Below are 27626 nucleotides of genomic sequence, written 5' to 3'. Positions count from 1 at the left end.
CACATCTGAATGCCTTCTTCATTGAATCAAAGTAAAAAACTGACAGTATGCCTACTGAGGAGACTGCAGTAAATGAGGAAATTAGGAAACTTCATAACAAGTCTCCCAAGATGGCCACCAGAGACAAAAGAGCCCAAATGTAGCACAAATATCACCGAGATGTAGCCCAAGTATAGCCCAATGACAGAAATCCCAGAGTGTTTTAAAGAACAACTAGAGCGCTAACAGTCTTACTTATGACAAAGGTATGGCACACCTGCAGCCATCTTGATTGGAATAAAGTGGTAACATTTAAAACATTTAATTTGCAAAGGAACAAAATGAGGGGGTTCATTTTGCCATAGAAATTATGACTAGTGCTGCAGAAAGAAAACTTAGGGCACATTTTGACTTCTCAAATCCTCTTCTATTTCATTAAAAAGTTCTGACATGCAGACTGAAACATGCACTTTGAATACCAGCAGCAGACTTCCCTGGTGAGCAGTAGCTTTACTACAGTGCTCTAATGAGGAACTAGAGTGCTACCATTCAGAATTTATGGCAAATGTGTCACATCTGAATGCCTTCTTGATGGAACCAAAGTAAACAAGCATTGAAAATGCAATAGGTCTCGCCCTCGTTTAAGTTAAAGCAATTCTGTTTGTAATTAGGTGGCTTTTTAGCTTTGCTTTTATTAGTGTTTTTCAAAATGTCATGTAAATAACATGCATATCTGTATATGTACGCATGCATTTATATTTGTATTTATATAGATATGCAGATTATATATGGGTTTATATATGTATGTATATTCATATATATACACATATATATATATATAAATGCATATATGTGCATATGTGTGCGTGTAGAGAGAGGTAGAGAGGTAGAGAGAGGTAGAGGTAGAGACGTAGAGGTAGAGAGGTAGAGGTAGAGAAAGGTAGAGAGGTAGAGAGTAGAGGATGAGTAATAGAGAGTAGAGAGAGAGTAGTAGAGAGAGTAGAGAGAGAGTAGTAGTAGAGAGAGTAGTAGAGAGAGTAGTAGAGAGAGTAGTAGAGAGAGTAGTAGAGAGAGTAGTAGAGAGTAAGAAGTAGAGAGTAGTAGAGAGTGAGTAGTAGAGGGAGTAGTAGAGAGTGAGCAGTAGAGGGAGTAGTAGAGAGTGAGTAGCAGAGAATGAGTAGCAGAGAGTGAGTAGCAGAGAATGAGTAGCAGAGAATGAGTAGCAGAGAATGAGTAGCAGAGAATGAGTAGCAGAGAATGAGTAGCAGAGAGTGAGTAGTAGAGTGAGTAGTAGAGTGAGTAGTAGAGTGAGTAGTAGAGTGAGTAGTAGAGTGAGTAGTAGAGTGAGTAGTAGAGTGAGTAGTAGAGTGAGTAGTAGAGTGAGTAGTAGAGTGAGTAGTAGAGTGAGTAGTAGAGTGAGTAGTAGAGAGTAGTAGAGAGTGAGTAGTAGAGAGTAGTAGAGAGTGAGTAGTAGAGAATAGTAGAGAGTAGTAGAGAGTGAGTAGTAGAGAGTGAGTAGTAGAGAGAGTGAGTAGTAGAGAGAGTGAGTAGTAGAGAGAGTGAGTAGTAGAGAGAGTGAGTAGTAGAGAGTAGTAGAGAGTAGTACAGAGTGAGTAGTAGAGAGTGATTAGTAGAGAGTAGTGGAGAAGTAGAGAGTGAGTAGTAGAGAGTAGTAGGGAGTAGTAGGGAGTGAGTAGTAGAGTGAGTAGTAGAGAGCAAGTAGTAGAGAGTGTGTAGTAGAGAGAGTAGTAGAGAGAGAGTAGTAGAGGGTGAGTAGTAGAGAGTGAGTAGTAGAAAGTGAGTAGCAGAGAGAGTAGCAGAGAGTAGTAGAGAGTAGTAGAGTGAGTAGTAGAGAGAGAGAGTAGTAGAGAGTGAGTGGTAGAGAGTAGTAGAGTGAGTAGTAGAGGGAGTAGTAGAGAGAGTAGTAGAGAGAGTAGTAGAGAGAGTAGTAGAGAGAGTAGTAGAGAGAGAGTAGTAGAGAGTGAGTAGTAGAGAGTAGTAGAGTAGTAGAGTGAATAGTAGAGAGTGAATAGTAGAGAGAGTAGTAGAGAGAGAGAGTAGTAGAGAGTGAGTGGTAGAGAGTAGTAGAGAGAGCAGTAGGGAGAGTAGTAGGGAGAGTAGTAGGGAGAGTAGTTGAGAGTGAGTAGTAGAGAGTAGTAGAGAGAGTAGTAGAGAGAGTAGTAGAGAGAGTAGTAGAGAGAGTAGTAGAGAGTGGTAGAGAGTGAGTAGTAGAGAGTGAGTAGTAGAGAGAGAGTAGTAGACAGAGAGAGTAGTAGAGTAGTAGAGAGTGAGTAGTAGAGAGTGAGTAGTAGAGAGTGAGTAGTAGAGAGTGAGTAGTAGAGAGTGAGTAGTAGAGAGTGAGTAGTAGAGAGTGAGTAGTAGAGAGTGAGTAGTAGAGAGTGAGTAGTAGAGAGTGAGTAGTAGAGAGTGAGTAGTAGAGAGTAGTAGAGTAGTAGAGAGTAGTAGAGAGTGAGTAGTAGAGAGAGTGAGTAGTAGAGAGAGTGAGTAGTAGAGAGAGTGAGTAGTAGAGAGTAGTAGAGAGAGTAGTAGAGAGTAGTACAGAGTGAGTAGTAGAGAGTGATTAGTAGAGAGTAGTGGAGAAGTAGAGAGTGAGTAGTAGAGTGAGTAGTAGGGAGTAGTAGGGAGTGAGTAGTAGAGTGAGTAGTAGAGAGCAAGTAGTAGAGAGTGTGTAGTAGAGAGAGTAGTAGAGAGAGAGTAGTAGAGGGTGAGTAGTAGAGAGTGAGTAGTAGAGAGTAGTAGAAAGTGAGTAGCAGAGAGAGTAGTAGAGAGTAGTAGAGTGAGTAGTAGAGAGAGAGAGTAGTAGAGAGTGAGTGGTAGAGAGTAGTAGAGTGAGTAGTAGAGTGAGTAGTAGAGAGAGTAGTAGAGAGAGTAGTAGAGAGAGTAGTAGAGAGAGTAGTAGAGAGAGTAGTAGAGAGAGTAGTAGAGAGAGTAGTAGAGAGAGTAGTAGAGAGAGTAGTAGAGAGAGTAGTAGAGAGTGAGTAGTAGAGAGTAGTAGAGTAGTAGAGTGAATAGTAGAGAGTGAATAGTAGAGAGAGTAGTAGAGAGAGAGTAGTAGAGAGTGAGTGGTAGAGAGTAGTAGAGAGAGCAGTAGGGAGAGTAGTAGGGAGAGTAGTAGGGAGAGTAGTTGAGAGTGAGTAGTAGAGAGTAGTAGAGAGAGTAGTAGAGAGAGTAGTAGAGAGAGTAGTAGAGAGAGTAGTAGAGAGAGTAGTAGAGAGAGTAGTAGAGAGAGTAGTAGAGAGAGTAGTAGAGAGAGTAGTAGAGAGTGAGTAGTAGAGAGTAGTAGAGTAGTAGAGTGAATAGTAGAGAGTGAATAGTAGAGAGAGTAGTAGAGAGAGAGTAGTAGAGAGTGAGTGGTAGAGAGTAGTAGAGAGAGCTGTAGGGAGAGTAGTAGGGAGAGTAGTAGGGAGAGTAGTTGAGAGTGAGTAGTAGAGAGTAGTAGAGAGAGTAGTAGAGAGAGTAGTAGAGAGAGTAGTAGAGAGAGTAGTAGAGAGAGTAGTAGAGAGTGAGTAGTAGAGAGAGAGTAGTAGAGAGAGAGTAGTAGAGAGAGAGTAGTAGACAGAGAGAGTAGTAGAGTAGTAGAGAGTGAGTAGTAGAGAGTGAGTAGTAGAGAGTGAGTAGTAGAGAGTGAGTAGTAGAGAGTGAGTAGTAGAGAGTGAGTAGTAGAGAGTGAGTAGTAGAGAGTGAGTAGTAGAGAGTGAGTAGTAGAGAGTAGTAGAGTAGTAGAGAGTAGTAGAAAGTGAGTAGTAGAGAGTGAGTAGTAGAAAGTAGTAGCGAGTGAGCAGTAGAGAGTGAGTAGTTTAATTTAAAAGGAACACAATGAGGAGGTTCATTTTGCCATAGAAATTATGATTAGTGAGGAAAAAAGAAAAATTAGGGCACATTTTGAGTGACTTATCAAATCCTCTTCTATTTCATTAAAAAATTCTGACATGCAGACAGAAACATGCACTTTCAATACCAGCAGCAGACTTCCCTGGTGAGCAGTAGCTTTACTACAGTGATCTAATGAGCAACTAGAGTGCTACCATTCAGAATTCATGGAAAATGTGGGACACATCTGAATGCCTTCTTGATGGAATCAAAGTAAACAACCATTGAAAATGCAATATGTCTCGCCCTCGTTTAAGTTAAAGCAATTCTGTTTGTAATTAGGTGGCTTTTTAGCTTTGCTTGTATTAGAGTTTTTCAAACTTTCATGTACATACCATGGATATGTATGCATATATGTATATGTTTGCATGATTTTATATTTATATAGATATGCAGATTATATTTATATGTTTATATATTCACTGAAAAAACCATAGGTTTCACATACGTTATAGTTACGAATTAGCATTTAAAAAACCTTGCAAATTCACTTAAAAAAACCATAGGTTTCACACATGTTATAGTTAGCTGGACATTTCACTCGTAAAAAACCAATGAAATTCCCCCGTTATAGTTAGTGCAGGCAACTATAACTCACGCGACCGCAATCCTCTGCTGATGACGTCAAATATTACATCACTGTATTTAGACACTTATTTACCCATGTCTTCTTCCATTAATCTTTAGCTATACATATATTACAAATATTTATTTTTCATAAAGACACATATGTCATCAGTGATGTAATATCTGACGTCATCAACAGAGGATTGCGGTCGCGTGAGTTATAGTTGCCTGCACTAACTATAACAGGGGAATTTCATTGGTTTTTTACGAGTGAAATGTCCAGCTAACTATAACATGTGTGAAACCTATGGTATTTTAAGTGAATATATATATATATACATACATACACTCACACATACACACACATATATACATACATACATACACTCGAAAAACACAGGTTTCAGGGATGTTATAGTTAGGAATTAGCATTTAAAGAACCTTACTGGAAAAAACACAGGTTTCAAGGACGTTATAGTTAGACTATTTCACTCGTACAAAACCAGAGAAATTCGATCGTTATAGTTAATTGAGCTAACTATAACTCACGCCCCCGCAATGCACTGCTGAGGACGTCACATATTACATCAACATAGAATATAATATCCTTATCTCAGCCCTCTTCCTGATTGCCTCCACTATTAGTAGTACCATAATAATACCCTCATGTAGCTGGTGTCTGACAAGATAATCACGTAATTGCAAATACTTAAAGAAATCCTGATGTTGAAGTTCATAGCTTTCAGTGAGCTCCAGAAATTAACATAGAATCCCTTCCTGAAATAAATCCCCCAGAAATCTAATCCCTTTAATTTTCCAACACAGCATTTTATAATCCCAGAATATTTCTGAGAACCTAACAGCTGAATTAAGAGGGGTATAATAGTTCAACTGTGTGATAGTAAGCCACTTACATATTCTTATCCAAACCTTATAGACAGTAATCATAACCTTAAACCTTGTTTTTTTGTAATAACTTGGCTCAGAGAATTTCACTAGAACATTTCTCGCTTCTTTCCCTAACAATAATAGTATTAGCGAGGGAGCTTCTACATTGATCACATCTTCATCTGTCAACAGGATACGCATGTTTTTCAGCAGACAAACATAATAATAAAAGCAAAAATTTGGGACAGACTATCATCCCCTACCCAGCAGTAACATCATAAATCTAAAAGCTCTTCTCGCTTTTCGTTGTCCCCACATGAATCTATCGCAGATAGATTGAAACCCTTGCAGTTGTCTTTTTGTTAACTCCAGTGGTACTGCTCTAAAATAATAGAGTACTTTAGGAAGGACAATCATTTTTAGGTCTCGCCTAGCGAACGCAGCACATGCGCTGCTTCGCCTTGGCGAGCCTATTGTTGTCGGTTTGGCGCGCGAAGGGAGACAAAACATGTGCGCGCCCGGACAGCCGATGTGCACGCTCACTGGGTCTGTATCAACTTGGGCCCGGACAGCACATGGGCACACGCATAGCGTGTCTTTCAGCTTGCGTCTGGACAGCCAATGTGCACTTTCGCACGATCACGGCGTCTCTTTCAGCTTGTTTCGGACAGTGTTCGGCTGATGTAGAGATCGGAGCCGGAGACATGCAGCTGCTTTCCAGCTGCGTAGGCCCCTTGATACCCCTTTCGTCCGCCGAGGGCTGTGCAGAGAGTCTGGGGGAGACCAGTATTTCCACGCAAGGGAGCAGGTAAGATCCCGTGGGATGTTCATTAAAATGTGCACGCGTATGGACTGTTCATGGCGTTTCAGCACAAAGTGCTTTCGCTTTTGTTTGTTTCTGTATCTCCCTGCCGCTGCTAAGAGGCTTAATGGAAAAGAATGCTTTAAAGCATCGCAGGGAAGGTGCATTTTAATGCTGGTCTGCACCAGAGGCTCGGGATTGCATTCCGCTGCTTTAACCATTTGTTTTTATCTGGCAAGCCAGAGGGAAGAGCGTGTGAGCTCAGAGGCCCGGGGATTCCATTCCGCCGCTTTAATCATTTGCTTTTATCTGGTTTTGTTATTGCTACTATGTTAGACCCGGCCCTCGTAACATAGCTAGACCTGACCTCTGCACCTCACACCAGCCCCCAAACCCACGGCCTAGCCGATTCTTCCCACCCGAACTCACACGCACCCAACCCGGACTTCCCATCCGTGGCCTTCCTCCTTTCAGCCACCCCGGGCCCGCGTGCCCACTTCATGCAACAAGATGGCCGCCCAGCCCCAGCGCGACCCGGGCCTAGAGGCGCCACTCCGGCTGGAGAACATCGCGCTCCCCCTGGGATGAGAGAGGGAGGAGCAGTTTCTGTCACACCTCTGCGCTTCCCTGGGAAGGTGGGTTTCGATCGACCTGCCGGCCTCCCCGAGGGCTGGCTCCACGCCTGCTGGGTGTCTGGGACTCCTCCCGACCCGGCCCTGGAAGGATCAAAGGACAATGGCAGGAAACCCCAACAAGCGACCCCCCAGGTGACAAGACCCCTGCCTGCACCGACTCCGGACATCAAAGAGGAGTCGCCCTATAACAAGGGGTGCTCTGGGACTGTCCGGCAGATTCGCCTTGGGAACATCTGAGCCCTGCTGAGTGACTCGCGGCTCCCTGAAGATCGTAAGACCTCCGAACTTGTGCTTGAGCCCTGCTGAGTGACTCGCGGCTCCCTGAAGATCGTAAGACCTCCGAACTTGTGCTTGAGCCCTGCTGAGTGACTCGCGGCTCCCTGAAGATCGTAAGACCTCCGAACTTGTGCTTGAGCCCTGCTGAGTGACTCGCGGCTCCCTGAAGATCGTAAGACCTCCGAACTTGTGCTTGAACCCTGCTGAGTGACTCGCGGCTCCCTGAAGATCGTAAGACCTCCGAACTGGTACTCGAGCCTGCTGAGTGACTCGCAGCTCCCACAAACTCTCTTGGTCCCGCCAGACCCTACGACGACCAGCGTATCCCCCAGCTCGAGGATTGTGAGCTGTGCGCCAGGCACGCTCCTGCATTTGATTCCTATTTCCAAAGACTGTCCCGCTACCTCCTAACCCCCCTCCAAGACTTTGTGAGCCCGCGCTCTACTTGTATATATTCTGCCCTGCTGATCATAAAGATCCTACCACTTCGATCTGATAAAGATTTGCTCTTAAGAAACTCCTCGTGTGGTGTCTCTCTGTCGTGTGGTGCCGAGTGTACGATCCTCGATACGAGGTTCCTCCCCTGAGGAGTCTCCCGCCAGTGCCCGGCTACGATACCTCGAGGGTGGGTCTCAGGACAGTCAGGGCCCCCTCCGGGCCCCTCTGAGGTCGCCTTCTAACATACTACATCTTGAGCGGTTCGGTCTTACTATTCTTTGTCTTAGCCAAGCTCTATCTAGAGAACAACAAGCGGCTGCCTGGTAAAATATAATAAATAAGTGACATGTAAAGTAGGATTTGCACGGGCTCAGTTTAAGATACTTCTGGCAGCCCCTGATCGCAAAAACATGGTAACAACGGTGGCTTATAATAACGTCCGGACTCCAGATCAAACAAAAGGTTCATTACGCCGGCCTGAACATCGAACTTGGGCACTTTCACGCTTTTCCTTCACTTTTATTGTGTCTCCCGTAAAAAGAACAGGCAGGTATAGCACGACCCGCACCTACCACTCAGAGCAACAGCCAAAGAGCCTTCTGTGAACACCTGGTGCTCCTTGAGCGGTTGCTGACACCCCCTACACCCTGTATCAACGTAACTTGAGTTTTACACCCCCCCACACTCCCCCAGCGGCTTTGGCACAGAGTCTCATCCACCCGCTAGGTTAGCTTTCTATAAACTTTTATTCAAGCTGTTATATGGAGAAACATGTACACACAGTCCCTCTCATCTTCCCCAACCCCTTTCCACCTGATTGAACGACAGTAAACAGTGCTTCACTAATTTCAATATCATTCCTTGGCATCCAATCACGTAGCTCCTCTCCCATAACGTTACAACTAAGCGGGCTCGTGCCCCACCGCCCCGTCATCTCGGGTGTCGCACAATTCAGAATGTTTCAGAATGTCCAACTACCTCAGTCTCTGTGGGCCGTGGAGCCACTTAAAGTTTTTAGCCAGGTAAGAAAGTAACATGCCACATTGTTTTAGAAAGGTATGCTCACGTCCCTGGGCCATTTTCTATTCCCAGGAGCCCAAAACACTGCCACCACGTATGCTCACACAGGAGAATTACTGTTGCCCACCTAGTCAAAATCACATTTGGCTGCAAGCAGCATACATAACACAGTTTTCCCACACAGAGTACACTACAGATAGTATTCTGCTTCAGAGGATCCTCCCAGCAAAATCACCTCAGTTCAAGGGACCATCTGAGAGACAGTGTTTTTTTTTTACCCCGGACGGAAGCAATGTGTGGATAGTACCATATAATATGGGTGAGGGTACTGTCGCTACACGCAGCTCCGACCACTACTGGAGCTGTCAATAGCATAGAGTCATAGAACAACAATCACACAGAAGGGGCCCCTCAACTGATGCTTGGGCAGGGGGGGGGGGGGGGGGGACTGCAAATTTCAAAAAGCATTTGCAATGCAATAGATCTCGCATTGACGCCAGTTTGAGCTATTGACATTGCAAATAACAATGCTTTTTATTTTTGTTTTAAAAACCTAAATAAAAGGCATTATTTACAATGCTAATAGCTTAAACTCTCGTAACTGCGAGACCTATTGCATTGCAAATGCTTGTTAAAACATTTTGTCTCCCCACCAAAGTCGAATGCAGACACTCAAGCTGGTCAAGCTGCTGCTTGACCCCTAAAACTATATTACTCCAATTAATCTCGACTAATTCTTGTAGAGACATTCTAATTTTTATACCGAGATATCGGGCTTCATCCTTTACCCGACTCTCCCCCAGACAGGCCTGATCTGTACATATTATCTGGGTTGTAGCCGCATTGACTTTATATCCAGACACAAGCCCACATTCTTCAACAAGCTTTTCTATCTCATACATGGCCTGTGCTGGATCTACCGAGGCTACGACGATATCATCCGCACATGCTAGAACACGCACCTGATAAACCCCACATTCCATTGATCTTATACTAACACTTTGATCTAGCACATGCACAAATGGGGCAACATATAGCGCAAATAATAATGGAGAGCAGGGATATCCCGGTCTAGTTCCCCTATTAATAGATACTTGCCGAGATTCCCTGCCCATAACACAAATTCTAGCTCATGGCGATTTATACATACTCTGGATCGCCTTGATAAATTCCGTCCCGAACCCCATCCCACACATGATATCCCACATAAAAACCCAAGATACACGATCAAACGCCTTTTCGGCATCTAAAAAAATGAAACCCAGCTTTTTATGGCGCACATTGGAGTAGTCTATAAGAGTGATACTCTATGAATATGATTGATGGTACTTCTACCTGGAATAAATCCATGTTGGGACTTGGAAACTAAGGGCGCAATAACTTGCACTAACCTATTAGCTAGAATCTTAGCATAGATGTTTCCATCAGCGTTCAACAAAGATATTGGTCTATATGACCCTGGTATACTAGAAGGCTTATCCTTTTTTTGCTTTTTTTTTTTTTTAAACACAACGATGTTACCCTCATCCCAGGATGGAGGCGCGTTCATCAGCTGAGCTTCCTGGACAGCACCCAGCAGATCAGTTTTCAGCACCGGGAAAAGTAGCTTATAGATCTCTAAGGCTAATTTATCTGGTCCAGCAGCTTTCCCACGCGCTGTCCTAACGCTTCCACTAATTCATCCATGGTTATTAATTAGTCTAATGATATTTGTTCCTCAGCAGTGATTTTACTCAAATCAGTTTTTTGACAGAAATTCTTTATATCTAATGCGTCTAAATCTTGTTGCTTATAACTCTTGATAAAACTCATAGAAGACCCCCAAAATACCTTCTTCTGTTTCCACCGTTTGACCCGCAGCATCAGTCAAAGCCGAGGATTGTCTAAGTCTCTATGCAAGACACCAACCAGTCGACTCTCCATATTTGTATCTATTTTGTTTATAAGTTTTATATTGAATGGCAATTTCCTTGCACCAAATCAAATTTATTTAGCTGTGGCGCATGTTATCTGTTAATCTGTTAATCTGATCCTTGTTTTAGAGTATTTAACAATTCCATTTCCGCCCCACGAAGCGGATCCAGTAATTGCCGCATTACTATTTGGCTTTGTTTTTGTTTGGTTAACCCGAAGCTTACCACCGCTCCTCGTATTCCAGCTTTGAGAGTGTCCCATAGAACAGGACTAGAGGCTGACCCCCTGTTTATCTCAAGAAAGTTCCCGGTCCACCTAAGCATATCTTCTCTAAATGCCTTATCGTTCAATAATTTCCTGTTAAAAGTGAATGTCCCTCCATCCTTCCTCTGTCTTATCGCAGTCACATCTAGCAATAAGGGACCATGATCAGCCGTAATCCGGGGCCACACCTGCATTTTTGCTCCCACTGTAAATGCCCTGGACATAAATATATAATCTAATCGTACCAATTTTTGGTGCAGATATGAAAAAACCGTGTATCCGGGATCTGGCTGGTTTATAGTCCGCCATGTGTCCAGAAACCCATGATCCCTCAGCACTTAAGCTACAGCCTTAAAAACTTTTGGCTTTCAGCCCACATATTTGTAACTTGGACTTAGAATTTTCCCCTCCAAATGCATGTTAAAATCTCCACATAAGATCAGCGGGGTAGGCTATAATGCCAATTCAACATTTAGCGCATCTAATATACCAGCTTCGTCTACATTTGACCCATAAACTGAACAGATAGTACACTTAGTCAATCCAATAAAACATTCTACAATCACCCACCTTCCATAATTATCCGCCATTACCCTCCCTGTCCCCCTGATACCACTGTGTACCAAAATAGCTACACCCCTATTAGTACTAGTCTGTCGAGTTGCAGCAAGAAGTGTATATCCTAGTTCTTCAATCATTTTCCTTTTAGCCCAAGGTATGTGTTTTCTGTATACAAAGGATATCAGGTTTCATAATACGTAATTCCGCAGCTATCCTAAGCCTTTTATTTCTATTATTAAGGCCACAAACATTAAATGAACATATATGAATTCCATTAACAGCCATTTTCAACATAATTATCCAACATTACCTGACTCATTCCTAATCTTTATCCAATATCTGTTGACCATATTAAAAAAAAAGCAAAAATACCTGCCCATTGATTGATTTTTGTGAATTATAACCCCCAGTACCCCCTTACACCTTACCCACCACCTCCCCTGTGTCCCCAACCCCTTAACCCATCCTATCGCCCCCCCTCCCCACTCCCTCTCCCTATTTTGCAGGCAATTGGGCCCATGGCCCTATTGATGCAGAGTGAGTTACCCCAATGAGTTCCCCCGTCCTATCAACCCATGCCTGGCTGCCTATTGTAGGGGTACTTGACTCACTAACAAACTCTTAATAAACAACCTACCACATACCCCCAACATAATACCAACACAGCTAAATCATTTCAGTTGTCAAATGCTTCCCCAATTATACACCACCAAGGGGACATTTATATCCAGCAGTACTTATATAAACTTATATTGACATTATATTGAGGCTAAGTATTCTTTTGCAGACACCTCTGAAGTAAAAAAGCATGTTTGACCCTTTAGAATCACTTTAAAAGTGGCAGGATTTAACAGAAATACTTGCTCCCCTTTCCCCTGAAGGGGAGTTATTAACTGACGTAGCTGCCACCTTTTCTCCACAGTTTGATGACAGAAGTCAGGTCTTACGAAAAATTGTATGCCTTTCGCAACACGCTTTCTCTGGCCGCGCGAGATCATATAATCGCCTGGCGTGCCAAAAAATTATTCAGACAGATCAAGATTGCCCTAAGTCTAACATCCTTATCGCAAGGTTTCATAAGTCTCTGTTTAAATGGGAACCTGTGTGCCCTCTGTACTTCGTTAGACCAATTCCAATCTGTAAACTCAGGAAAGGCCTCTGTGAATAGTTAGACCACAAAAGTGCGGATATCCTGTCCCTCAGTACCCTCAGGAATTCCTAAGATCCACAAATTATTCCTGTGAATACGATTCTCCAAGTCCACGAGTTTGGCTTGCACATCCTCCCTGTATTGCCGCGAGTTTTCTACCACTGCCTTTTGTGTTGTCATGTCATCTTCTAATGTAGAAATTCTTGCTTCCGCCTCGTTCAGCCTTTCTGTAAATTCAGTACTTGTTTTCGCAATCCGCCTAACAATATGCAATTTGACAGGCGGCGTGTGTTTGCGCTTTCGGTGCGTGCCTCAGCCCTGTGCTCGGAGATACATTGACAAATTGACTCCAATGAAATCTCACCAGTCAAATTCATGACTTGAGCTCCATCCCCATCTTCATCCGACTTAGCCATCTCAAAGACTGACTTGTTGCAATAGAACTAGAGGGGCCATGCCTCATTATGCACTACCTGCGCTGCCTGAGCTGCCTCTTCAGCCTCCTTGTCTGACCTTTGTTTGTGTACCATAGTTGTTTCAAGATTATCTTCTTCAGGGTTTGAGGTATTGAATTCACTGCCAGAACTGACTGCAGACCTCTCCAAGAGAAGTGATTTAAGCTCCAATTCTCCATCCTCATCGTCATTTGATGAAGCTGAATGATCTAACTGATCCGACATAGAAAAGAAGTTTCCATCCCCTGAATCACTCTCCCTGTTGGCACCTTCGATACTCACAAATCAGTAGCTATAACCAGTGTGATCGCCTCCTCTTGCAACCCCGTTGATACCATAGCAGCTTCAGCCATTACGATTACCCCTCCAATATCTCTAGTTACCACCTCCAAATCTACACCTTTTTGACTATTTTGGTATTTCTGATGCTCCTTATGCTGCACACAGTCCGAATATTCAGTTGTAGGTATGACCTCACCCTTATTTATTTCCTTAGCCACACTCTGGGTTACCGACATTGATTGCTGGTTTTTTTTGGCCAAAAATAGCTGGGGTATCTGGGCGGTCTTCTTACTACTCGAATCTTGTAGAACCATTTCTGAGCAGGCTCCTTCCATCCCAACTTTTACACTGCTGGCAGACAAGGCGGCCCCACTCACCGCTTCACTGACTATCTTGGTTTTTCCTCCACGATTTAGGAGGCATGACTAAGCCGTTTCCAAAGGTAAATGGCCAACAATAGCTATAATTTATATACTCTGTTGCTAGAGCACACGTATACAAAAGTCTCGAGAGTCCCAGGCAATCCAAGTGACACAATGTAGCAATGTAGCTATGTAACAATAAACTCACTTGCTAGCTCATTCACCGCGTGCGCAGTGAGCCAAAGTACTTTTGCTTCCGTATGAGGCTCCACTCCACTCCCTTCAGTAGCTTATCACAATTCCAGTTCTTACTGAATATATTTAGCCTCATTCATTTTTGTTCATTCTTACCGGGGGTTTTCTACTCAGACAGAAAGAATCTCTTGTGCGCGTGAATCATTCCTGCCCGTGAGCTCACACCATTCAAACTGCTGCAGGTGTCTCAACCAGTGCGTTCACCGCCCGCTCACAGCTGCTTGGACTCCTCAAGTGTGTATCGGTGCTCACGACTAAACGCAGAACTGCTGTGCTACCAAGCCACCGGGACGGCAGCGTGCAGATGAAGTTCGGTAAATATTCGATTTTATCCTCACAGGTCACCAGTTCTACGCTCAAGGCTGCATATACGACTGAATTTCCTTCGTCGCCCGTGTCCTCTCAGCCGCAATTGCTTAGGTTGGGGGGGAACAACTCTGGAGCTCCTCACTCACACGCCCGAGATGGACGCCATCTTGTCCTCTAGGCCGCGAGTAGGGGGGGTTGCTCACTGAGGGTCCTCAAACAAAAGCATGGATCTTTCTACCACCCAGTGGCATACTATTCTGCCACTTTAGATCCAGTAGCTTCAGAACCTCCGCCCAGCCTCCAAGCAGTGGCGGCGGCAGCACTGGCAGTAGAACAATCAGAAAATATACTACTGGCACACACCATGGTCTTGCACGTTCCCCACGCAGTGGACACGCTTTTCACGTCCACCTAGACCCAGCACCTGACGAATGCACGCCTCACCAGATATGAAGTGACACTCTTAGCGCCACTCATGGTCATCAAAAGGTGCACCGCTCTGTATCCAGCATGCCTTTTGCCCACAGAGCATGACCTCAATGATTTGGCCTCAGATGATGCATTCCATGATTGTGCCCTGGCTATAGACAGCAAAAGACATACAATTGATGGACAGAATGCAGAATAAATCAAAACATTCACTCCCAGTCAAAAGATCTGGGTTAAATCCATCATTCTTTTGCTCACCATGCCACCCCAGTTTAGACTTGGCCATATGCAAATCAGTCTTGAACCTGTGCCTCATGGGAACAGTCCAGCCCGAACTGCCAAGCCAGGTCCTCCCTGGACCGGAAACTAGCATCCTAGGACCTGCTTCGGGGTTTCACCCCTCTTCAGTCAGGATAGCTTGATTCCAGTGGCACAGTGAGCCCAGGACCCACGTCTCGGCATACCTGGCACACTTAGGGCGATAAAGTAAAAGACACACAATTGATGGACGGAATGCAGACCAAATCAAAACATTCACCCGCAGTCAAGAGACAAGAGAGTTTGCAGAAAGAGGCACGAGAAGTGCAGAAAGAATGAACAGAAATGCAGAAAGAGGCACGAGAAGTGCAGAAAGAGGCACGAGAAGTGCAGAAAGAGGCACGAGAAGTGATGAAAACAGCAGCAGCGATGCATAGAGGCAAGAGGGGTGCATAAAGAGGCAAGAGGGGTGCATAAAGAGGCAAGAGGGGTGAGGAAAAAAGAAGCAGTGGTGCAGAAAGAGGCAAGAGAGTTTGCAGAAAGAGGCAAGAGGGGTGCAGAAAGAGGCAAGAGGGGTGCAGAAAGAGGCAAGAGGGTGCAAAAAGAGGCAATAGAAGTGGAGAAAGAACCAACAGAGGTGCCGAAAGAGGCAGTAGGGGTGCAGAAAGAGGCAAGAGAAGAACTGAAAGAAGCAACATAGGTGCAGAAAGAGCCAAGAGAGTCGCAGAAACAGGCACGAGAGGCGCAGAAACAGGCAAAAGCAAGAGAGGTGCAGAGAGAAGGAACAGAAATGCATAAAGAGGCAAGAGAAGTGCAGACAGAGGCACCAGGAATGCATAAAGAGGCAACAGAGGTGCAAAAAGAAGCAACAGAGGTGCAGAGGAAGAGGCAAGAGAATTGCAAAAAGAGGGGTGCATAAAGAGGGAACAGGGGTGCAGAAAGAGGCAAGAGAGGTGAAGAAAGAGGCAAGAGGGGTGAAGAAAGGCACGAGATGTGTAGAAAGAGGGGTGCATAAAAAGGCACGAAGGGTGCATAAAGAAGCAACAGAAATGCAGAAAGAGGCAAGAGGTGAGAGGCGTGCAGAAAGAAGCAACAGAAATGCAGAAAGATGTGCAAAAAGAAGCAAGGTAAGTGCAGAAAGTAGTAAGATAAGTACAGAAAGAAGAGAGTGAGGTACAGCAAGAGGCAAGAGAGGCTCAGAAAGAAGAGTGAGGTACAGAAAGAGGCAACAGAAGTGCATAAAGAGGCAAGCGAGTCGAAGAAAGAGGCAAAAGAGGTGCAGAAAGAGGAAAATGAAATGCAGAAAGAGGCAAAAGAGGTGCAGAAAGAGGAAAGGGGGTGCAGAAAGAAGCAAGAGGGGGACAAAAACAGGCAAGAAAGGTGCAGAAAGTAATCTGCTTTTAATGTAGTCCATTTCCCTTGCCCTGCTGTTCTCCCATGCTGGTGATGTCATGTAGAATGTTGGGGATGTTGGTTCCTGAAAGAAGACAGTTGGAGAGATGGGCTGAGTAGCCAGGAGGCTGCTCCTGGTGTGGCTGCTTAAGGACTTACTAAAGAACTTGTAAGGATACAACTAAGAAATAAACCACAACTACGAGACCCTGTCTACTGGACTTCCTTATATTTCTACATTGGCGACGATTGGAGAAGCAATTTACGCGTGAAAAGGTGAAAAATTTTGAAACTGCAACTCAGGTACTAGTTTTGAAGTATTAAAATTATCTGGCACCTGCCCCACCAGTGACCCCAAGATCGGTCGCCCTAGAAACTAAGATTGCCAGATTCATTTAATTATTGTAAAAGTGCAGAGAAGTTATGGCGTTTTACCGATTTAAATATGAACTGTGGCAAGCTGTGAATAATTCGTGAGGCAACTGAGAGAGAGCCCTAAAGACTTATGAGTGCCATATTCAGCTGTGAAGATCAAGGTCAAGAGCCGGTGTTAATTAAATAAGTGTTTAGAGATGACTGTTGGTGCGTGCGCACTGCGTCCGGAGTCAAGTCTGTTAAATCGAAATCCATGTTTTCTCAAAGAATATCGACTCGACATTACAAGCTGCATGTTCTAATTTTAACTCTAAGCAAGAGCGTTTCACAAAGGTACTTAAGAAGCGTGAAAGTGCATGTTATGATATTTAAGTGAAGGAAGGAACTCGGCATTGGCAATACTGAAGAGAAAAGTGAAGCGTGTCAAGCTCCTTCTTACCGTTGCTGTGGAGAGAGATTCGTCCCATGGGCTGTCATCCTCACACTAATGACGTAGTAGAATCTCCGTGGGTACTAGCGGAGTGGTAGAGTCTTCAGCATCTTACTTTCAGAATGCTTACTGTTCTTGGCGTTGTCCTGACTACATTCATGGTTAAAAGTGCTTTCTGAACGTCATCGCGCAACGTCATGACGCGACGTCAAGCAACCATTTTGTAATTCTATTCTGCCTGTGTTGTGTTGTGTTCCGGTAACCAACGTTGCCATGGAAACAAAACTACACCACAATGCCGCAAAACATAAGGTGGGTGAATACATGCAGAGTTATGAATTACTGGGAACATAAGCGCTGGCAGTTATATTCGTAAGCGCGTGTGTTATGCTTAAAAGAAGACAGGTGCGTTAGTGGACACACGAAGAAATGTCAAGCATTGGTGATTCCTTTAGGCTGCACTTTGATACCCCTTCTGTCTACGGAAATCAGTCATAGTCATAACGTCTCAAGGGAGCATGAACGAGCAAAAAATGAGTGAAATTAAGACTTTCAATTCCTTTGCAAGATTGCCATCTAGTGGATTTTCGAAGTATTTTTTCTTTGTGTTTTAGTTTCTCAACATGGATTTATGGAAAGCAATATTTGAATGTAATAAAACCTACTGAAAAAGTGAGAGAACAGAAAAAACGGCATTGCAACAGTGGCTGTCAAATCAGTACAAGGAAAGAACAGTACTGTAGAAAAGGTTGCAAGACTAGAGTGTTAACTCGATACCCGACGGAGAGCTGAAACAGAAAGCCTGCTATTGGTCCATAAGCGGTGGATTGCTGCACATAAGTTTATATTGAGATGGTAGTTCCTCTCATCAGTTGGATGTCGTATTGAGATGATTGTCTTTCATTAATTTGATGTGTATTTTCATTTACAGTCTATTGTAGGGAGGAGGATTCCCCCTACAATGGTCATGTCGCAATTCACATGTTGTTATTTGTAATGAGTGTTATGGGTGGAGGATGTCAATATGCTATTTCATATTTACTGGTGAGTTTACTCACCTTGCATTCAATAAGCAAAATGTTATTCATTTCTTGAGGTTTCCGATCTAGATAATTTTAGAATAAAGCATTGGATGGTCATAATAATAGTCGAAAGACAGACGGTCTTGGTAACTTACCTTTACATGTGTTTTGGAAGTGGTTAAAGTGTATAGGGAGGAGGATTCCCCCTGTATGTATGCAGAGTTTTTACTTTGATCCTATCTAAGGGAGGTTTCCCATCTAGATGTTTTTAGGGTACTAGGCTTTGATTCGTTTTGTGTGGGTATTTGTGTGTTGGAGCTGGTCTTCACACACTCTATTTTAATCTACAGTGGGGGTAGTGCACACCCTTTACACTGATTCTACCCTAGTTGGTTTTCTTTTGTGCCTAGCATTAATGTTTCAATCTCGCTACCCTTTTTATATTGTTAGTTAGCTGTGTGTTTGATGGGTATCTCTAGTTGTTACATAAGGTTGAAGTGCGCAATGGACAACATTTTCATGTTATTGGTTATGCGCAATGGTATGTGTAGGGAGGAGGATTCCCCCTGTCCAATTGGTGAAGTGTGTATGCAGTAGAGGGCATGTAATACTCTCCCTGGTCCTGCCATTTGTATTGGGAGGAGGATTCCCCCTTTACATTGTGATCGGAGGTGGTTAAGAGTATAGGGAGGTGGATTCCCCCTGTCCAGTTGGTGAAGTGTGTATGCAGTAGAGGGGATGTAATACTCCCTGGTCCTGCTATTTGTAAAGGGAGGAGGATTCCCCTTTTACATAGAATTCGATATTTCTTGTTATTTGATTACACTTACTTATTATTATATTTACAGTAGGTTTCTTGCTTAATGTTTATCTTCTTGTCCTGTGTTTATAGAATTGTATTCTATTTCATTTTATTAATATTTAAAGGGGGGAGATATGTAGTAATCTGCTTTTAATGTAGTCCATTTCCCTTGCCCTGCTGTTCTCCCATGCTGGTGATGTCATGTAGAATGTTGGGGATGTTGGTTCCTGAAAGAAGACAGTTGGAGAGATGGGCTGAGTAGCCAGGAGGCTGCTCCTGGTGGGGCTGCTTAAGGACTTACTAAAGAACTTGTAAGGATACAACTAAGAAATAAACCACAACTATGAGACCCTGTCTACTGGACTTCCTTATATTTCTACACAAGCGAGTCGAAGAAAGAGGCAAAAGAGGTGCAGAAAGAGGAAAGGGGGTGCAGAAAGAAGCAAGAGGGGGACAAAAACAGGCAAGAAAGGTGCAGAAAGAAGCAAGAGAAGTGCAGAAAGAAGCAAGAGAAGTGCAGAATGAAGCCAGCGAGGTTCAGAAAGAGGCGCAGAAAAGGTGCAGAAAGAGGCGCAGAAAGGGGCAAGAGAGGCGCAGAAAGGGGCAAGAGGTGCAGAAAGAAGGGAGATGCAGAAAACAGAAGAGATGTGCAGAAAGAGGAAGAAAGGTGCAGAAAGAAGCAAGAGAAATGCAGAAGGCGGCAAGAGGCACAGAAAGAAGCAAGAGTGGTTTGTGCACCATAAGGATCAATTTAACACCCACATTTAGCAATAAGTTACATGTGACTATTGCAGCTCTGCAAAGGGCCTTCGACCACGATCTAACACTTGTTGCTGCATTTTTGGTAACGTTTGAGCAGTTTGAGCTAGAAACACATTTTTCAAATCTTCAGATTATGCGGCAGATTATGGATTATGTGGCAAATGCGGAAAATTTATAATTATGCGAAAAATCGCTGCAGCCGAACAGTTGCATAATTCCAGTGGCCCTGCTCATACCTCTGACTAGGTCCAGAAGTGCGCCTCAGTGGTTCCTTCTTTTTTTGTGTCTCATTGGGTTTATTGTTTGGCTTCTATGGAAACGAGGAAGCCTAACCCAGAGGTTACCACTCCACAACACAGACTATCATACCACATATTTACTCTCCATAACACATAATTCCACTCTACATATTTCCTATACACTAAATAATACAACATACTTTCTATCCACATAATTTCACTGCACAACATACCACACAATTCCATTACACACAACGTAAATCCACGCCACTCCAAAAAACATTAGGAAAAAACATTTACAACCCAATAGTTTTAACTCTCACAAATGTGAAACCGATTGCATTGCAAACACTTCTTTAACTAGTAGACACATTTGCAGAGTGGTGGAAAAAGGGGGCTGGGCCTCCGACCAGCTCTCAGGATTTCTGCTGCATAGGACTTCCAGGAGATACCAGGACTGCTTCTTGGCCCCCAAAGTCCCTCAGGAGCAAAGTGTACTTCATCCCCCAACCAGTAGTGTGCCAGGAGCAGCGTACGTAGAGTGGTGGACAAACGGGGCCGTGGTCTTCGAAGACCTCTTTGCAATCCAATTGTGTGGGACTTACTGGAGGTAACAGATGGGGTAGTTGGCCCTCCAAGGAAATCCTTGGGGGCCAACTACCCCTCCTATTACCTTCAGTAGGTCTCACACAGCAGGATTGCTAAATTCTGCCAGCAGGCCACGCCCCCTTTGCCCACCACTCTGCAAACTCGCTTTCTGGCATGCTCTGGGTTTGGAGAGGAAGTCCCCTTGCCTCTTGAAGGTCCCTGGGAACCAACTCGCCCTCCAGTTACCTCCAGTAAGCCTCACACAGTGGGATTGCTCAGTGGTGGTCGCAGGCCATGCCCCCTTTCTCCACCACTCTGCAAACGCACCTCCTGGCATGCTCGGAGTTGGGGGATTAAGTCCACTTGCCTGTTTAGGGTCCCTGGGGGCCAACTAGCCCTCCTGTTACCTCCAATAAGCCTAACACCGCAGGATTGCTGAGTCAGAAGCCATGCCCCCTTTTTACACCACTCTGCAATTGCGCCTCCTGGTGCACTTCTGCTTGGGCGATGAAGTCCACTTTAGTCCTAAAGCCCTTAGGATGCAAGGAGACCTCATCGCCTCACCAGCAGTGCGCCAAGAGCCGCGTTTGCAGACTGGTAGAAAAAGGGGCATGGCCTCCAACCACCTCTCAGCAATCCCAGGGTGTGGGGCTTACTGGAGCTAAGGGGTGGCTTAGTTGGGCCCCTAAGTACCCTCAGTAGCGAAGGGGACATCATCCCCCAACCTAGAGCGCGGTAGGAGGCGCGTTTGTAAAGTAGTGGTGAAAGGGGGCAGAGCTTCAAGCGAGTTGGAGGCTTCCTTTTCTTTTTTGGAAGGGGGGCTGTGTGGCCCCCCCTTCCCCAGACCCCTTTGGGCCCAGGGGACCCCATACCCCGGGGGCCAGACACACCTTTCATTTTTTTTTTTAAATACATAGGGTGGGGGGCGCAGGCCCCCCCTACCGAGGCAGATTCTGGCCCCAGGACCCCATCCCCGGAGCTAGGCCTTAGTTTACGTAATTATTATTATTTTTTTTTTAGGGTAGGAGGACCGTCTGGCCCCCCTCCCCAGGCCAAATTCAGCCCCGGAGACTCCATCCCCCGGGGCCCAACCAATGTTTTTGGGGACATGCATTTTTTTTTTTATATCCAACCTTTTATTGATTTTAAAGGACAATCCAGTAGCACTTCACAGCTGTTTGCCTACAACCATAGAGTCCGGCAGCAAAAATCTCAGACTTCCAAAGGCAAATACTTTAAAACGACAAAGACATTCTATAACCCATATAACAAGCCCAGATATGATTGCTGACTGACAGATTTTCCCGCCCTATGGACATTATGCCCTGTATAATCCAGATGCCTTGCAGACAAGTTTTAACAGTTGTAACATTGCCAAGTTAACTATAGAATATTTAAGATCGCCAGTCATATCCTCAAGGAACAAAAGTCTGTTCATCTTATATGGCTCCACAATGACATCCTTATTTCTATGCATTTCTCACTGTGGCTTAGCTGTAACAGAGTTTATACAATCATAAGTGAAGTACAGTAAAGTCATATCAGGCATTGCATCCCAGCCATCAGCGTCTGCCCACGCAGACGGCATTTAAATGACCCATCTACTGTTCCTCTTTCATGCTCTTCAGAGAATATGTCTTTTAATGCTTTACTTTATCAAGGGTTTTGTTCCATGTAGGTTCATTAGCATTTATAGGTGACGCACAGTGCGTTGCATGACACAACAACCAGTAGGCAATTTATAATATTGAGGCGGGCAGATGAGCACTTCCGCTCTGCGTCGCTGCGACGTTGTTATATCCATCCACTACGTATTCTGAATCGAGGGTTGACAAAAAGGAAAGCAACCAATAAGGAGGGGATCGGGGCTAGAGGAGGGGGGGAATAATGGGGTAGGGTAAACAGACATGGCAGGGGGGAAAGGATTGCATATCTCCACTACCGGTATCTAGCCCCCCTTCATTACCAAAGAGTGCCTCTCTGAGGAAACCCGTATTCTCTCTTGGCAGCATGCGCGGTACGGCAAGGGGTACCGGCCATGATTTAAGCTTCCAGAGCCAGAGTTCCCACGTCAGGGAGGGTGGCTGCGAGTTACGTGCACTGCAAACAGTCTGTAGGCTTCCAAAAGCCCCCTGGATCAGTAGGGTATACTACATCGTCAAACAACTTTACGGCTCGGAGTCATGGTGGTTGTAGTCTAACATGTTCCAGTCGCCCCAGATGATCCACCAAAGGCTTCCAGAGCTTCTGGAATTTAGTATCTCGGAAAGGAAGACGTGCCGTGAGCAACTCCATCGCCACAACATGCCACAAGCGGGTGAACCACACGTTTATGGAAGGTGCCTCTGCTTTCTTCCAATAAAGGGCGACAGTTTGTTTTGCAGCACCCAGCATGTGGAGGCTAAGGTGACGATCCCGGCCCGTCATGGCTCGCATAGTCGCTGGTCTAAGGCCCAAAATAACTGTAAGCGGATCCTCAGGCAGGGGATATCCTAGCACCCTTTTAATAAGGACCTCTTTCCAATAAGTAGTCAGGAGAGGGCACGTCCACCAAATGTGTATGAAATCTCCCCGCGCTTGAGTACAGCGCCAACATAGGGGGGACACCTTAGGAAACATTTTTTGAAGTTGGGCGGGGGTATAGTACCATTGGGTCATTACTTTGTAGGCAGACTCCTGCTGGGGGATGCTACGAAAGGTTTTGGGGATGTCTCCCCAGAGTCGCGCCCACTGAGAAGGGGTAACACCTGAGCCAGAGAGGGATTGCCACCGCAGTTGGTATGGGTGAGGATCTAGACGCTGTGCGTGCTGGAGTACTTTATATATGCGAGAGATCAGCCCCTTATAGGTGCCGAAAGTACGCGCCAACCGCTCGAACAGAGTGAAGGGCCGCGTGGCCTGTGCGTTAAGGAGAAGCCATGTATCCAGTGTCGAATCTGGATATACTGGAATGTGACCTGCTCTGTTAAACCAAATTCTTGTTTGCATTGAGCAAAGGTTTTAAGATCACCTCCTAGAAATAGGTCCCGTATCGTCCTACAACCGGTTTCTGTCCTGTTCGCAAAATAAGGTGGGCAACACGCCGGGGGGGAACTGCGGGTTGCGAGCAATTGGAGTGTGAGGGGATGGAAAGGTGGTAAGGCCCCTGCGAACTGCCACCTTGTCCCAAATCTCGAGGACAGTTGTAGTAGCGACAGCCATGTAGGCGCTGCAATGGCGTACCTCCCGAGGCAACCAGGCATGGTCCCAAAGCGGGCGACAAGTGACAGCCCTATCCATGTGAAACCACACTTTTTCGCTCTCCCATGCTCCCCATTCCAGAATAAAGCGGAGATGTGACGCCCAATAGTAGTCTAGTAGGTTGGGGCAGGCGAGTCCACCCCTATCCCGGGGGAGCTTTAAGATTTTACTAGAGAAGCGTGGTTTCTTTCCACCCCATATGAATGCGACCAGTTCGCGTTGTAACCCCTGGATTTGGTGCTCCGGAATAGGCGTCGGTAAGGTTTGAAAGAGGTAGAGGATCTTCGGTAATATAGACATTTTCACCGTGTTGATGCGGCCGAGACATGAAAGTGGCAGGGTTTTCCATGCGCGTAAATCGGCAAGGACTGAGAGTTTATATTCCTGCCAATTGGCCTGCGTCCAGGTAGCTAGGTCCGGAGTTAAGTTGAGGCCAAGGTATCTCACTGACCTGCTCGCACACTGGTAAGGAACGCGGGCCTGCAGTGCCGTAATTTCCTCGTCTGGGATCGTAATATTAAGAGCCCAGGACTTCGTGTGATTAATTTTAAGCCCTGAGGCGCGTTCATTAGTTTGAAGCAACGAGTGCACTGCCGGCAGCGAGCGCAAAGGAACGGATAGAGTGAGAAGGAGATCGTCCGCCAAGAGGGCAATCTTATGTTCCACACCCCTAAGAGAGATACCACGAATATCGGGGGACCGACGTATCATAATGGCAAGAGGTTCAACCACAAGGGCAAACAGCAAGGGCGACAGGGGGCAACCCTGCAGAGTGCCCCTGCAGATGGAGAGAGGTTGCGTAAGCTGGCCATTTACTCGCACCCTGGCCGCCGGGGAGATTATAGGGAGCCATAATACGCGCCACCATCTTAGGGCCCAGACCCACTTTCTGTAAAACTGCACGAAGGAATGCCCAGTCCACCCGATCGAACGATTTTTCAGCATCGAGCGATAGCAGGCAGGCTGGTATTCCCCAGTGCTTAGCCTTCCCAACAATATGGGCTATTCGGCGCACATTGTCCGCGCCCTGGCATTGATGGATAAACCCCACCTGGTCCGGATCAATGAGGTTAGGCAAATGAACGCTAAGCCGTTTAGCAAGAATTTTGGTGTACAGCTTAAGATCTGTATTTAATAGGGCAATGGGTCGATAAGAGGAGCAGATGGTGTGATCCTTCCCAGGTTTCGGGATGAGGGCTATTTCAGCCATCGCCATGTCCGGGAAAGGCCCAACTGATTCAGCGAATGAGTTGAAGAGACGCAGGAGATATGGCTGTTATTGCGGCAGAAAGGCGCGATAAAACGATACCGGGAGCCCTTCAGGACCAGGTGTTTTACCTAATGGGAGGTCTTTCAGAGCGCCAGCTATTTCTTCCAGAGTGATAGACTCTTCCAGGAGCCCAGAATGGTGCTCGCTCAGTGGCTCCCAGTCGCATGCGTCCATGGCGGCCGAGATCAGATCCGGTGCGAGCGGGTCCCCAGTGTAGAGAGACGCGTAATAGTCACAAAATGTTTGAAGCTTCGCCGATTCCGTGATAGCCCATGACCCATCTGCCATCTGCAGCTTTGCATTGTGGGCCTTGGCCGCCCGTGTTCGCAAGCGCCGCGCTAAGACAGTACCTACCCTGTCTCCCCCTTCATAAAAGCGCAGCTGGAGCGCAAGCAGAGCATGTTCGGCCTTATTTGTTCTATGCACCCGGAGCTGGCCCCTAAGGACGGCTAGACGTCGTTTGTGTGCCGCCAAAGGGCGCTCCTGATTCATCTTCTCAAGCGTCCTAATTTCGCGCGTGAGCTTGTTGTCATATAACTGAGCCTCCCGCGCCCTAGCGACAGCTATAGCCGTGATGGTACCTCGTATCGTAGCTTTGAAGGCGTCCCACAGGAGAGGGAGGGGAGTCCCCGGCAAATCATTAGTTTCGAAATACGCCAATATAGCCACCTGGAGTTCCTCCCTACCGGTTCTCTAAGAATATGGTCCAGGAATCGCCATCGGCGCGACCGTGTCGAGCGGGTGAGACGCTCGTGTAGAAGCAACTCCACGTGAGCATGGTCGGAGATCGAAATACTAGAGTGGGACGCCGACAGGGTATCCTTAATCAAAGAGTGGGACACAAAAAGAAGGTCGATGCGAGAGTAGGAGCGGTGTGCATGGGAATAGTAGGTGTAATCTCGCAGTCCAGGGGAGTGATAGCGCCAGACATCCACCAGGTTTAGAGCAGCAAGGGATTTCTTCACTGCTGCGGACATGGCCCCCCACCCCATGGAAGGCGCCCCCACAGCGATCCAGCTCCGCATCCCACACCAAGTTGAAGTCTCCTCCTACTATGAGGTCCGAGTTCACCGGCTCAAGGTGTTCCCTAATTATCCTGTGCAAGAAGGCATCCTGACCCTGATTGGGGGGCATATATGTTACAGAGAGTGAGTGTGCGGTGCCCTCTCCTGACCTCCACTCTCAAAAGTCTACCCTCAGTGTCCCTAAGCACATTAGTATCGCCCTGGGGGAAGCCCGCCCTGCAAAAAATAGCTACACCCGCTGTCTTGGTGGCTGCTGAGGACCAGAACTGATGGGGGAAACATGGGTGAGCCATTCGAGCCACATCAGACTTCAGGAGGTGAGTCTCCTGTAGGAAGATTATATCGGGGTTCTGTAGTAACAGATACCGCCATATTTGGCGTCGCTTGTTGCGCGAGTTGAGCCCTTTCACATTAAGGGAAACAATCTTCCAATAAGGTGCTGCAGTCATTGTCACGTATCATCTGGTGGAGCTGCCACCTTGCGGCTCCCCCACGTGCCAGCGTGTCCCCCCCGCCAAGATGGTATAGAGGGAGGGGGAAGAGGAGGGAGAGGGTAGGAACGGGGAAAACAACTGAAGCGCTGGAACGGCCAACAAAGCCTATTCCAGTCTAGGGAGTAGCCAGGCACAACGGCACAAGCTGTCCCGGAGATGTCACTCTCCCAGAAATAGGATTGGGGGGGTGGGGGGGGTGGGCGGTTAGGGGAGGGGTCGGTCATCGCGTTATCCATGAATCCAGTTCACCGAAAAACAGCCCCGGGCCACGCCCCAGAAGTGCAGATGTTGCGCCTGATAATGGGTAGAAAGTGCGCCCATAAGTGGGGCGCCCAGGGTGTTGGAGAGGGGGCCAAGACAACTGCAGGCTAACCAGGCGGAATGCCACCTTATCCATGAGGCATGCGACAGGCAAGCCATTCCGCGACAAGAGGATTCATTTGGGAGCAAACGCCTGTGATCCAGCCGGCGACGGACCACCCTCTAGGGATTTTATATGCTGTATGATGTCTTGCTTATCCCGTGATGATCTGCTTCCATCGGGGGAGGAGGGGTGTCTAGAGTGGCGCACCGTGGACCACTGAGGCTTCAGCGGGACTCGGAGGTTGGCGGGATGACGCGAGGGGCTGGCCGGCGGGGTGTCCGGGATTTGAAGCAACTGAGCCGCCTCTCTGTAGGATCTCAGCACGCGGCGCTTCGATTCCCATTGGAACATGAGGGCAAAGGGATGGCCCCATTGGTAACGGATGTTAAGTTCCCGCAGCTTGTCAGTGATGGGTCGGAAGTCCCTCCGGCGCCGGAGAGTCGTGATGGGCCAAGTCCTAAAACAGCTGTACGGCCTTGCCTCTGCACAGTATTTCAGGCTTATCTCTAGCTGCTTTGAGAATGGCTTCCTTTTCGATGAAGAAATGAACCTGTGTCAAAATATCAGCGATGAGCTCAGGTCTTCCAGACGATCCCGAGACCCTATGCGCCCGGTCCAGGGTTGGCGGTGAAGCGTCGTCATCCCCTCGGATGTCATGGAGCAGGTCTGCCACAAACGTCATTATGTCCGCACCTTCTGCCCCAATTGGAACACCCCTTATGCGTATGTTGTTCCGGCGCCCCCTATTTTCCAAATCCTCCTGTTTAATCTGAAGTTCAACATGCTGTTCTTCCAAAGTTGCAAGCCGCTGCCATAAATATTCCTGGTCCTCCGTGCGAGCATCTAGGGTCTTCTCCAGGTCATCTACTCGGCCCCCTAGCTCCCCCA

General features: G+C 46.3%; 1 protein-coding gene across 3 annotated transcripts in view; it reads right to left on the bottom strand.

Annotated features, from left to right (window-relative positions):
• LOC146808571 (E3 ubiquitin-protein ligase TRIM39-like) overlaps window positions 1-27626 on the bottom strand; it is a 124744-nt gene that overhangs the window by 67068 nt on the left and 30050 nt on the right. The window contains exon 1 of one of the 3 annotated variants that reach the window (XM_085623595.1): window positions 16942-17072. The exons of the other annotated variants lie outside the window; for them this stretch is intronic. The gene's annotated coding sequence lies outside the window, so the exon portion shown is untranslated. Of the gene's footprint in view, window positions 1-16941; window positions 17073-27626 lie in introns of those variants that run through there. 3 annotated transcript variants of the gene reach the window in all.

This window comes from Triturus cristatus, chromosome 8 (genome assembly GCF_964204655.1).
Source record: "Triturus cristatus chromosome 8, aTriCri1.1, whole genome shotgun sequence".
NCBI classification, from domain to species: Eukaryota; Metazoa; Chordata; class Amphibia; order Caudata; family Salamandridae; genus Triturus; species Triturus cristatus.
Note: the sequence above shows the minus strand (reverse complement) of the source record. Positions and strands in the feature narration are given on the sequence as shown.